Below are 10,849 nucleotides of genomic sequence, written 5' to 3' on the forward strand. Positions count from 1 at the left end.
CCATTGCTTGGCCCCTTATTGGTCACCTTGTTCACTGATTGGTCATGTAAACGTATATAAGTGTGTAGACTTGCGGAAATAAAGAGAGAGAAGATACATCTGAACCGGGGCTTCTTGTCGTCCTTGCGGGTCGAGGGCGACACATTGTTCATTCATTTCAGTTCTCTTTCCACTGACCTTAAATGAGACTCCAGAATCCTCCTCACCCCAGGGCTCCAGATGGTTACGACCAGCTGATTATGGCAGACACACAAATTAAAACCTATTGCTATCCTTGACCCAATACCTCTTGTAACTATGATCTCTAAACCAGGTTACATTGTCAGAGTAATGGATGCAAGTTGTATGCATCTCTCTCAATTTCCAAAAATGTCTAGAGCAAATGCTGATAACATTCACAAATACACAAATGCACAATGTTCTTGGCACTGATAGCAGGAAGCTGGTTAATTCACTAATTGAATAACTACTTATTCAATAAGTACTTACAAAGTGTTAGCCTTGTACTAGGCCCTAGTGTAGACATTGGGGAGCTGAAGTTGAAAATACAGATATGATCCCTACGCCTTGATGGAGTTTTCTCTCTAATTCAATGTTTCTCAAAGTGTAGTCTATCAGACAGAACACAGAGGGTGAATCAGTCAGCTAATGGTGCATAACAAACCACCCCCAAACTCAGTGACTTAAAACAAAAGGCATTTATGATTGTTCCATGAGTTAGCTGGAGTGTTCAGCTGATCTCAACCAGGTTTGGCTGTCCTTGCTTGGTCTCCCACATGTGTCTGCAGTCAGTCGGTAGGTCAGCAGAGTGCTGGCTGGTTTAGGATGGCCTCGTCGGCTCTGACTGTTCTCCACGTGATCTCTCATTCCTCCCAGGCTAGCCTGGACTTACTGATCTGAGACTCCCAGGAGTTCAAGGAAATGAATGAAAGCAAGAAAGACCTCTTGAGCGGTGCCTGGGTGGCTCAGTGGGTTAAGCCTCCACCTTCAGCTCAGGTCATGATCCCAGGGTCCTGGGATCGAGTCCCGCATCGGGCTCTCTGCTCAGTGGGGAGCCTGCTTCCTCCTCTCTCTCTCACTGCCTCTCTGCCTACCTGTAATCTCTGTCTGTCAAATAAATAAATAAAATCTTTAAAAAAGAAAGAAAGAAAGAAAGAAAGACCTCTTGAAGCCTAGACTCAGGGCTTACAAACTGTTGTGTTTACAAACTTCTATCAGCCAAAGCAAGTCACAAGACCAGCCTAAATTCAAAGGTGGATGGATTCTACCTCTTGATGGAAGAAAGTAAAAAGTCATGCTCCAAGAATCTTGGAGAGAAAGAGATATAGGACGTCAGGACCATATTTTTAATCTATCTAGGTGGCTTGTCAGTTATAGTAAAGAATGTGGTAAAAACAATTTGTTCACCTACCTTTGACAAATCTGAGGTGTAAAATCTATTAGAGTTCTGCAGAAATTCCTTTTTTTTTAAGATTTTATTTATTTAAGGGGCACCTGGGTGGCTCTGTTGGTTAAGCAGCTGCCTTCAGCTTAGGTCGTGATCCTGGGGTTCTGGGATCGAGTCCTTCATTGGGCTCCCTGCTCAGCAAGAAGCCTGCCTCTCTCTCTCCCTCTGCCTGCAGCTCCTCCTGCTTGTGCTCTCTCTCACTGTCAAATAAATACACAAAATCTTTAAAAAAGAAAGATTTTATTTATTTAAGAGAGAGTGTGAGTGAGCATGCACAGGGAAGGGGCAGGAGAGAGAAAATCTCAAGCAGTCTCCATACTGAACATGGAGCCCCATGCAGGACCCATTCCCATGACCCTGAGATCATGCCCTGAGCAGAAGTCAAGGGTCAGACACTTAACCAACTGAGACACCCAGGTGCCCCTCCTTTCCCTTATTAATAACTGGGGCCAAATGCGGTACAGGTGACGCCTGCATTTTGCCTCAGCACCATTTCCTTACCAGGAGAGAACAATTCTTCTAGGTTAATGCGTTTTCATATCATTTGTATTAAACATACCCTTTTATGCCATTCCTGTTCTATTCAATTATATTCTCATTTTCACACACACACACCAAAAAAAGAATCAACAGTTCAAAAGTAGTTCATTGAAGTGAAAAGACAGTGATGAATATAGTAGCACAAATACCATAGTTTTTTTTTTTTTTAAAGCTAAATAGTAGATAAGACTCCAGTGAGAATGTCATGCATGAATCTCGAGCTCTCGAAACAAATGTGACGATGGGATGGTGCCACTAGGGTTTACAGTGATGATCAAAATGTGGATTGTACTAGATCAGCATTCTTTTTTGCTGTACACCCTACCTCCAGTCTGCAGCAGGATTAGCAAGAATATTTGACCCAAAGCAGAATTGATATTGTTTCTGTTTTCATATTTTCAAATAATACATTGGTATGCTCAAGTAAATTGCTTTTCTCCCCAGAATAACTAAAAATTAATGCTTTCCAGGATGAAATCAATTAATCTTGCCACAAAAGGCAGAAACTAACTCCAGACTATTTAGGCATTATTTAAAATTGCATTTTTTGGTAGCAAACCCTGTTTCAAATTACACGATTACAGAGGAGGCTTTAAAACCAACCAGCAGCCACAATAATAATGATACATATAATTTTTGGAAAGAAAACAAAGAATGAGCTATCAGCCAAATCCCCTTATCAGATGACATTGTTGGATGCTACATAGTATCAACAGCAAACTATGTGGAATTATTATTCTGAGTGTGCTGGAGGCATGTTTCACTTTACAGTCAGACAGCCTCCCTAGTGTGCAGGGTAGGGATTGGTTCTTGGCATGTGTGGCACAAGGAAAAGTGTTTTGCACATTCTTCTGCCTAGTTTATTGTTGAGTTTCCTCATAGTGGTTATTTTGTGAGCTGTAACGCAGACGGAAAGAGATTCACTGGGGTAAGGAAGGAGAGAACCCCACAGAGCTTATAGCCAGGAAGGGGGTTGTTCTTAAGATGTCAAAGGTAGCACCCCCACTCCCAGGCCCACTTGGCTACACGCAGTCTCCACCATCTTAGTCAATCCAACGCCAACGTTCCAGTTGCTCAAGTCAAAATTTTGGAGTCATTCTTAATTCATCTCCATTTCCCACACTTCCATCCAAGTCCTAACCGTTCTACCTTCTAAATATATCTTGAATCTGGGCAAGTCTCACTATTTCATTGCTGATCTGAGACGGCTCTGGGTCTTATTCACTCCCAGGACCTATGACAGTATCAAGGAAGATGCGTGAGTGAATTACCAGAATCCTAGTACGGAGAGGATGTTAATGGACAGAATCCACCTTTCACAAGATTTAATTCCACAAATAGTCTCTGAGCACTTAACTGTGGGCCAGGCATGTAAATTTTTTTGATGCTATTAAAGTATAATTTACATGAAAGAAGATGCACCCATTCCGAGTACAGTTCAGATAGTTATTTCAGTACCATTTGTTGAAAAGACTATCGTTGCTCCATTGTATTTCCTTTGTTCCTTTATCAAAGATCAGTGGACTATATTTTTGTGGGTCTATTTCTGGGCTGTCCACTCTGTTCCGTTGACCTATTTGTATATCCATTTGCCAAGATAACACTGTCTTGATTATTGTAGCTCTGTAGTAAGTCTTGAGGTAGAGTTTTTCTTCTTCAGTATTGTGTTGGCCATTCTGGGTCTTCTGCCTCTCCATGTCTACTTCAGAACTGGTTTGTCAATAGTCACAGATTTCTGGAATTTTCACTGGGATTGTATTGAATTAGTGGATCCCATTAGGAAGAGCAAACAATACTGAGTCACCCTGTCCAGATTTATTTAGTCTCGCTCGTCTCTCCCTGTTTATTTATTTAGTTCTTTTTGGCTTTCATCCACCAGACTTTTGTCGTTTTGCTCATATAGATGTCTTTGGAAAAAACAGGGTTTTTCTGGGGCACCTGGGTGGCTCCGTTGTTAAGTGTCTGCCTTCTGCTCAGTTGTTAACCCCGGGGTCCTGGGATTGAGTCTCACATGGCTCCTTGCTCAGCGGGGAGCCTGTGTTCCCTCTCTCACTCCCCCTGCTTGTGTTCCTGCTCTTGCACTTTCTTTCTCTGCGTGGAATAAATAAATAAAATATTTTTAAAAGAAGAAGACGAGGGTTTTTCATTCTAATGGGGGTCCAGTTTATCTATTTTTAATAAATATTTCCTGACTAAGACATCTTTACCTACCCTATGATCGTAATGATTTTTTTTCCTATGTCTTCTATCAAAGAGTTTTAATTTAAGCTTTCGCATTTAGGTCAGGCTCTCAGCACTTTACTTGTTTATTGTCATTGCTTTTTATTTTATTTTTTTAAAGCTATTTCTACAACTGACATGGGGCTTGAACACATGACCCCAAGACCAAGATTTAATGCTCTACTGACTGAGCCAGCCAGGCACCCCTCTAAGGACTTCAAATAAGCCATTTCACTACAGGACTTGTTTGTTTCAGTTGATGAGTCTGTAGTCATCCTTACCTTTGTTTTCTCTCTATATGATGCATCTCTTTCCCCCTTCTGCCTTTAAGATTTTTTTCATCATTGGGTTTCAGCTATTAGTGGTAAATTTACTACAGTGTAGTAAATTTTTACTGCAATATGCCTTTGTGCATTTTTCTTTGATTTATACTTTTGGGGTAAAGCTTCTTACCTATGTGGGTTTGTATTTTAAAATCAATAGTAGAAATGTTCAGCCATGATTTCCAGCCATTATTTCTTTATATAGTTTACTTAACGTCTGCTCCGGGAATCCAATTGTTTGTACATTCTATAGCTCATTATGTTTCCACAGGTCACTGCCGATCTTCCTTCTCTATTTCCTTTGGCTGGGATACTTTCTGTTCCCATGTCTTCAGCATACTGATCTTTTCTTTAAAAGAGTATAATCGGATATTAAATTTATGCCTTATAATTTCTCCTCTCCAACTTATCGTGTCTGTGTTTTCCTTTGAATCTTAAATATATTTACATTAACTATACCAGCTATTGTAAAGTTCTTGTCTGCTAGTTTTATCATCTCCATCAGCTCAGGAGCTCTTTCTCCATTGACTGATGAGCCATATTTTTGTACTTCTTCGCATGCTAATAATTTGAGATTAGATGCCAGGCATTTGCAGTTTTACCATATTGAGTTCACTGCTGTCTTCTAATAAAGAGAAAGACGTTTATTCATTTTTTAATTTTTCTTTAATGGAGCAGGTAGTTAACTTACTTGCAAGTCAGTTTGATATTTTTCAAGTTTGTTCTTTTTTTTTTTCCAATTTATTTATTTTCAGAAAAACAGTATTCATTATTTTTTCACCACACCCAGTGCTCCATGCAAGCCGTGCCCTCTATAATACCCACCACCTGGTACCCCAACCTCCCACCCCCCCGCCACTTCAAACCCCTCAGATTGTTTTTCAGAGTCCATAGTCTCATGATTCACCTCCCCTTCCAATTTCCCCCAACTCCCTTCTCCTCTCTAACTCCCCATGTCCTCCATGCTATCAAGTTTGTTCTTAAGTTTTGTTAACTTTTGTTGGGATTAGCTTTTATTCTTGGGCTAGGTTAGCCCTTCTCCTAAGGCATGGCCTTTGGGGGGTATCTCCCTCGAATGTTCAATGAAATCTCTTACTCCCCTGGGCTGAGCTTCTCCCAATTGTATGTGAACTCCAGGAGTTATTGGGATGATAAATTCTCCCAGTGGCTGGTTGTTCCCCAGTAGTTGTTTGATCAGCCTCCTGGAATTTCACTCTTTACACTGACAGTTTAGCATTCATCCTAAGACTCAGGTGGACCCCACGCCAGTTTCTGACACTCTTCCCCTTATAGCTTCCTCCCCTCCAGTACTCTGCTCTGTAAATTCTAACTGCTTTAGCCTCCCTGAGCTCTGATCTCTAGTTCCTCAGCTCAATGAGTCTTCCTCGCTCTTCTTGGATCTCCCTCCCTTTGCGTGGATCCAGGAAATGCCTCTGGCCATATATCTGGAGAGACTAAAGGTCTCACTGAGATGCCTAAATTATAACCATTACTGCTATTTCTGCTTCTGTACCTTCGCTTGCTAACCCATGAGGAGATGGAAAAATACCAGCAGACTTTCTATAGACACTCTGTAACCACACATCCCCCTCCCAGAATTGAACCTGACAGAATGGCTGCTCCCGGACCCCTCCCCCGGCTCTGGGCCTAGAGATAACAGCCATCTGACGCCAGAGAAACCCCCACCCGGAATTGGACGTAACAGAATGACTACTCCTGGACCCCCCCATCTGGCTCTGGGCCAAGAGATAACAACCATCTGGTGTCCCGCGACTTGACAGGAAGACCCCGGTCAATCCTGAGGTGACACATACCCTAGCGGCGCCAACTCAGCAGTTTGAAGAATGACCCTTTGTTTGAAGAGCCCTTTGCCCTAACCAATAATCCGTTCCCAGCCTTTTCCCGCTCTGTAGCGCACCAGTCATATTATAGAGTTCCTTTTTGATTTTCCCGCGGTATGTGGCGATTTGTTACAAGATACTATGATGTATGCTAAGTCCCTGCCTCCCCAAAAATAGTGTATAAAAAGTGTTGTGATCCTGAGCTCGGGACCTCTTAGCATCACCGGCAACGAGTGCGCGGAGGTCCGGGTTGAAACTCGTAATAAACGACCCTTGCTGTTTGGCTTTGACTCTGGACTCTGATGGTCATCTTTGGAGGGGGCCTTGGAATGTGGGCATAACATCACCTCATTTGTTTTTCTTTTTTTCGCTTATTGCCATCTTTTACGATTTATTGCCCAGTCTGTGAAAATCATTGTTTCATAAGTTTTGTCTAGTCTTTCAATTATTTATGATAAAAAAGGCAGCTCTGGTGCCAGTTGCTCCACCATAGCTAGAATGTAGAAGTCCCTCCGCTTATAATTTTTGAAATGGACTTTGTTACTTGTCTTACAAGGTTGGTTATGAAATACACATGTGTATTTGTCTCTGGTTTTGCCTCCCTCTCTGTGAGGATCCTCACATCAGTTCCAATAGTTTGTTTCATTACCAAAACACCTTAGGTCTAGAATAAAAAGGGTTTTTTGTTTGGGGGGATTTTTTTGGTACAATTTTTTTTCTTTTGCTTGCTCTCTTTCCCCCACTTTCATCACAGCTCCCAGTATCTAAGCTATGATCTCTGGGTCTGCTGAATTTTGCATTTCTATTTGCTCTCTTCCTGTTCGGTGACATCTGGAAAATCATGCTATTCTAAGTACCCTGTAATTGGATTCCATTCAAAGTTCTTAAGATTTTATATTGTGAAAGGAGTTTAGAGTAGCTGGAAAATGGGCTAAATGTGTTTGCAATAAGGTTATAAACCTCAGAGAAGCTAACCAGATCTTTAAAGTCTTGTTTTGTGAGGTTAAGAGTAAATATGATCCAGAATTGTGTTATCCAATATGATAGGTACTAGCCACATGTGACCACTGATCACTTGAAGTGTGGCTACTGCCACATGTTGAAATGATAATATTTGGGGGATTTTAGTTAAATAAATTATTAAAATATATTTATTTCTCTTTCCTTCTTTCTTTCTTTCTTTTTTAATGTAGCTTACAATATATTCCTACAGGACAGCACTGACCCGAAGGCACAAAGCAGGGGAAGGGGAGTGGGGTTTTAAGAAGGACAATAGCATGGCCAGTCTGCATTTGAAACTTGACTCTCAAGCAGGGTGTAGAAGAGAGACAGAAGATGGGACAGTCTGAAGGCAAAGAAAACAATGAGAAGACTGCTGTGATGACCCATGAAAGAACTGATTATCATACACAAGGTTACAGAAGTTGTATTTCTATTTGATAAAGTCGCCACTTGCTGCATTAGTAGTATGGATGCAAAGTACAAATAAAATAAGTTTTCCAAAATATATGCAAGTGACTTAGTTTTTGAATGCAGATAACCAGTCTTATGCACTATATATACACACACACACACACACACACACATTAACACCTCCTGCTGTATCCAATCCTGAACATTTTTTTGGATCAACTCTAGACTAACACAGCCTGGGAGAATTTGGCCTTCTGTGACTTCACACAAACAAGTAATCTGGAGCTGGTAGAAAGAATCTGTCCCTCCAGACTTAGATATGCTCATTATCAACCGTGTGACCCTTTGCTTAAACTCTCTCGAGTCTCACTACTTTTCATAAGAAAAAGAGCTAAAGCATCCACAGGCTCTGTGGGATATTAAAAGAAAAAACTTTAAAAGTATGCAAAACTAAATAACTAATGCCATAAAACTGTATGTTTGCTTGCTATTCTATGCACAGAGTAAACCACTGTCATTGAAAATGGGGGGTTGACTATAACTTCACTCCCTTGTGTCTTCACACTTAGCAAGACGCTTGCTCTGGATGGTGTGAGACATTCTTCTGCTCGGAGAGCAGTCTGGCCTCCGCAGGTGAGCCGTTCTCTCTCCCACTGACGGCCCTGGCAATAGGCTGAACTGGATAAGGAAGGATAGGACAGGCTCTCTGAAGGTTAAGTAAATGAGACCCCGTTGGGCTAACAGGCAGACTATCTGGCCACACAGATGTCTCAGAGCTTTTCTTTCCCTCCGTGGGGCTGGCTATCACAAGGTTTTCAGACTCAGAGCCAAAGCGTATGTCAATATTTACTTCCCCAGCAAACATCGCTCCTGGATTAGAAACTTAAATTTTTACATTTTTATTTTTAAATGTCCAAGGTTTTAGAGTCAACGTTGAGTCAATGTCAGGTAATGTGCTGTTGAGCTCAGGAGACATGAGATTATTTTTCCGAGAGTCCACTTTCAATGGCATGGGATACCTGGGGAAGGAAAGCCAAATCTCTACCATCCTTTACAGGGCCCACCTCCATAGCCCACAACCCTGAGACACAAGGAATAACAAAGGCCGATGGAAAGCAGAGTTTAGGAAGTAATTCCAACCCACCCACCCTGCAGGACTTGAGAATTTCCAATGTATTCAACACGCTGTAACTCCAACTACACTTAAGTTGTATCTCAGAGCCCAGGCAACAATGGATGAATTTTCACAAAACCTTGGGATATTATGTGGCTTCGGGTTGCTTGCGAAACAATGGTCACCATCAAAGACTAAATTGAAAAATGTCCATTAGAATTAATACTCTACAAAAACAGAGTGAAGAAGTTAGCAATTACTTTTTATAAATTAAGGACTAGCAGGAAAGGGGTTTTTAAAATAAAAAATGAGAAAAAATAATCTGTCAAAGTATTACTATTATGCATGTATACCTTCCAAATCTCATGGTAAAAGGTACAGCCAAGGATTCAATGTTTTCTACCTGAACCTTGATGTTCAGTTTCTACCTGAACCTCTCCTACCTGATGTTCAATGTTTCTACCTGAACCTCTCCTACCTTGAAAGTAGGAGAAATCATTGTACAACAAAATAATCTCTATTGGTTAAGTTAATGCTAGCTGTTATAACTCTGAAATATCAGTGGCTTAAAACAATGGGAACTTATTTCTTGCTCATGTAGATTTTAAAATGGATGTTTGTGGTTCATGGGTGGCTTTTCTCTAAGCAGGAAAACCAAACTCCTTCCATCCTGTGGCTCACCAGCTTTCACACTTGGCCTTCGGGTTCACTGTCTTTGTGTACTTCAAGCCATGGAAGGTAAAAGCGCATGGAGGATCCCATGTGGGTTTATGTGAACAGGCCTGAAACTGGGGCATATCTGTGCACTCGCATCTCATTGTCCAGAAGTTGATTCTGTGGCCCATCTTCCTGCAAAGGAGATAGGGCAATAGAGCCTAATATTGTCCTCTGTAGGAAGAGGCCAGCAATCTCTGCCACATACTCCAGACGTTTCTAGATCACATGAGTGTGATCTCAAGGAAGCAATATGGCTTATAAAATTTTATAACCCAGTTCAAGAGTTGAGCCAGATTGAATTTAAGGGAAGAGCTGGCATGATAGGCCACTGATTATATACAGTTCCCTTCTTAACTTGTATAACAGTTTGGGAAATTAAATCTTCCCCAAACATTCTAAAATTCCAATCTATTTCAGTTTTTAAAAATAATTCCCCTATGAACTCTATCTAGTCTCACTTTCAGAATTTGGTGACTGTTACTCCTAAACCTATAGCCTATATTGAATAAAGACGACCCAAATTATGGATTATGTTTTGTACTGTCTAAAATTTCCCACCTGAAAATTTGGTGTGAGTTTGGTAATTCACCAAGAATGTAGTTTACTTCAGAGTGAAATCCAGAGTTTGGCTCACTCTCTCTTTTTTTTTTTCATTTGTTTACTTGCTTGTTCTGAGTTAAAAGAGGTTCAGAAAATTATAGGGGTGCGTGGGTGGTTCAGTCGTTGAGTGTCTGCCTTTGGCTTAGGTTGGGATCCTGGGGTCCTGGGATCGAGCCCCATGTCGGGCTCCTGCTCAGCAGGGAGTCTGCTTCTCCCTCTCCCTCTGTCTGCCACTCCTCCTGCTTGTGCGTGCTCTCTCTCTCTCTCTCTCTCTCTCTGTCAAATAAATAAATAAAATCTTGAAAAAAGAAGAAAATTATAATTTACTAAGAGACTGTGTAGATAATTGTTTTGGAGAAATTATGCAAACTAAATTGCTTTTTGTATCCGTTTCCTCACTTGTTCACTCATCCCACAGACATGGTTAAGGGCTTGCTATGATCGCTTCTCGGCCTTTTGGCTAAGATCAAGTATGAGGCCCTGCGATGTATCAGGTGGGCTCCACACTAAGGAAAGACAACAAGGCCCAGAGAATTCCATTCTTCTCAAAGTTTTTGGCCCACAACTGATCATGATGGGTGTCAAATGAAGAAAGTTCAAAAGAGAGGTGAGCTCCGAGGAGAGAGGGAAACCA

This window comes from Neovison vison, chromosome 2 (assembly GCF_020171115.1).
Source record: "Neovison vison isolate M4711 chromosome 2, ASM_NN_V1, whole genome shotgun sequence".
NCBI classification, from domain to species: domain Eukaryota; kingdom Metazoa; phylum Chordata; class Mammalia; order Carnivora; family Mustelidae; genus Neogale; species Neogale vison.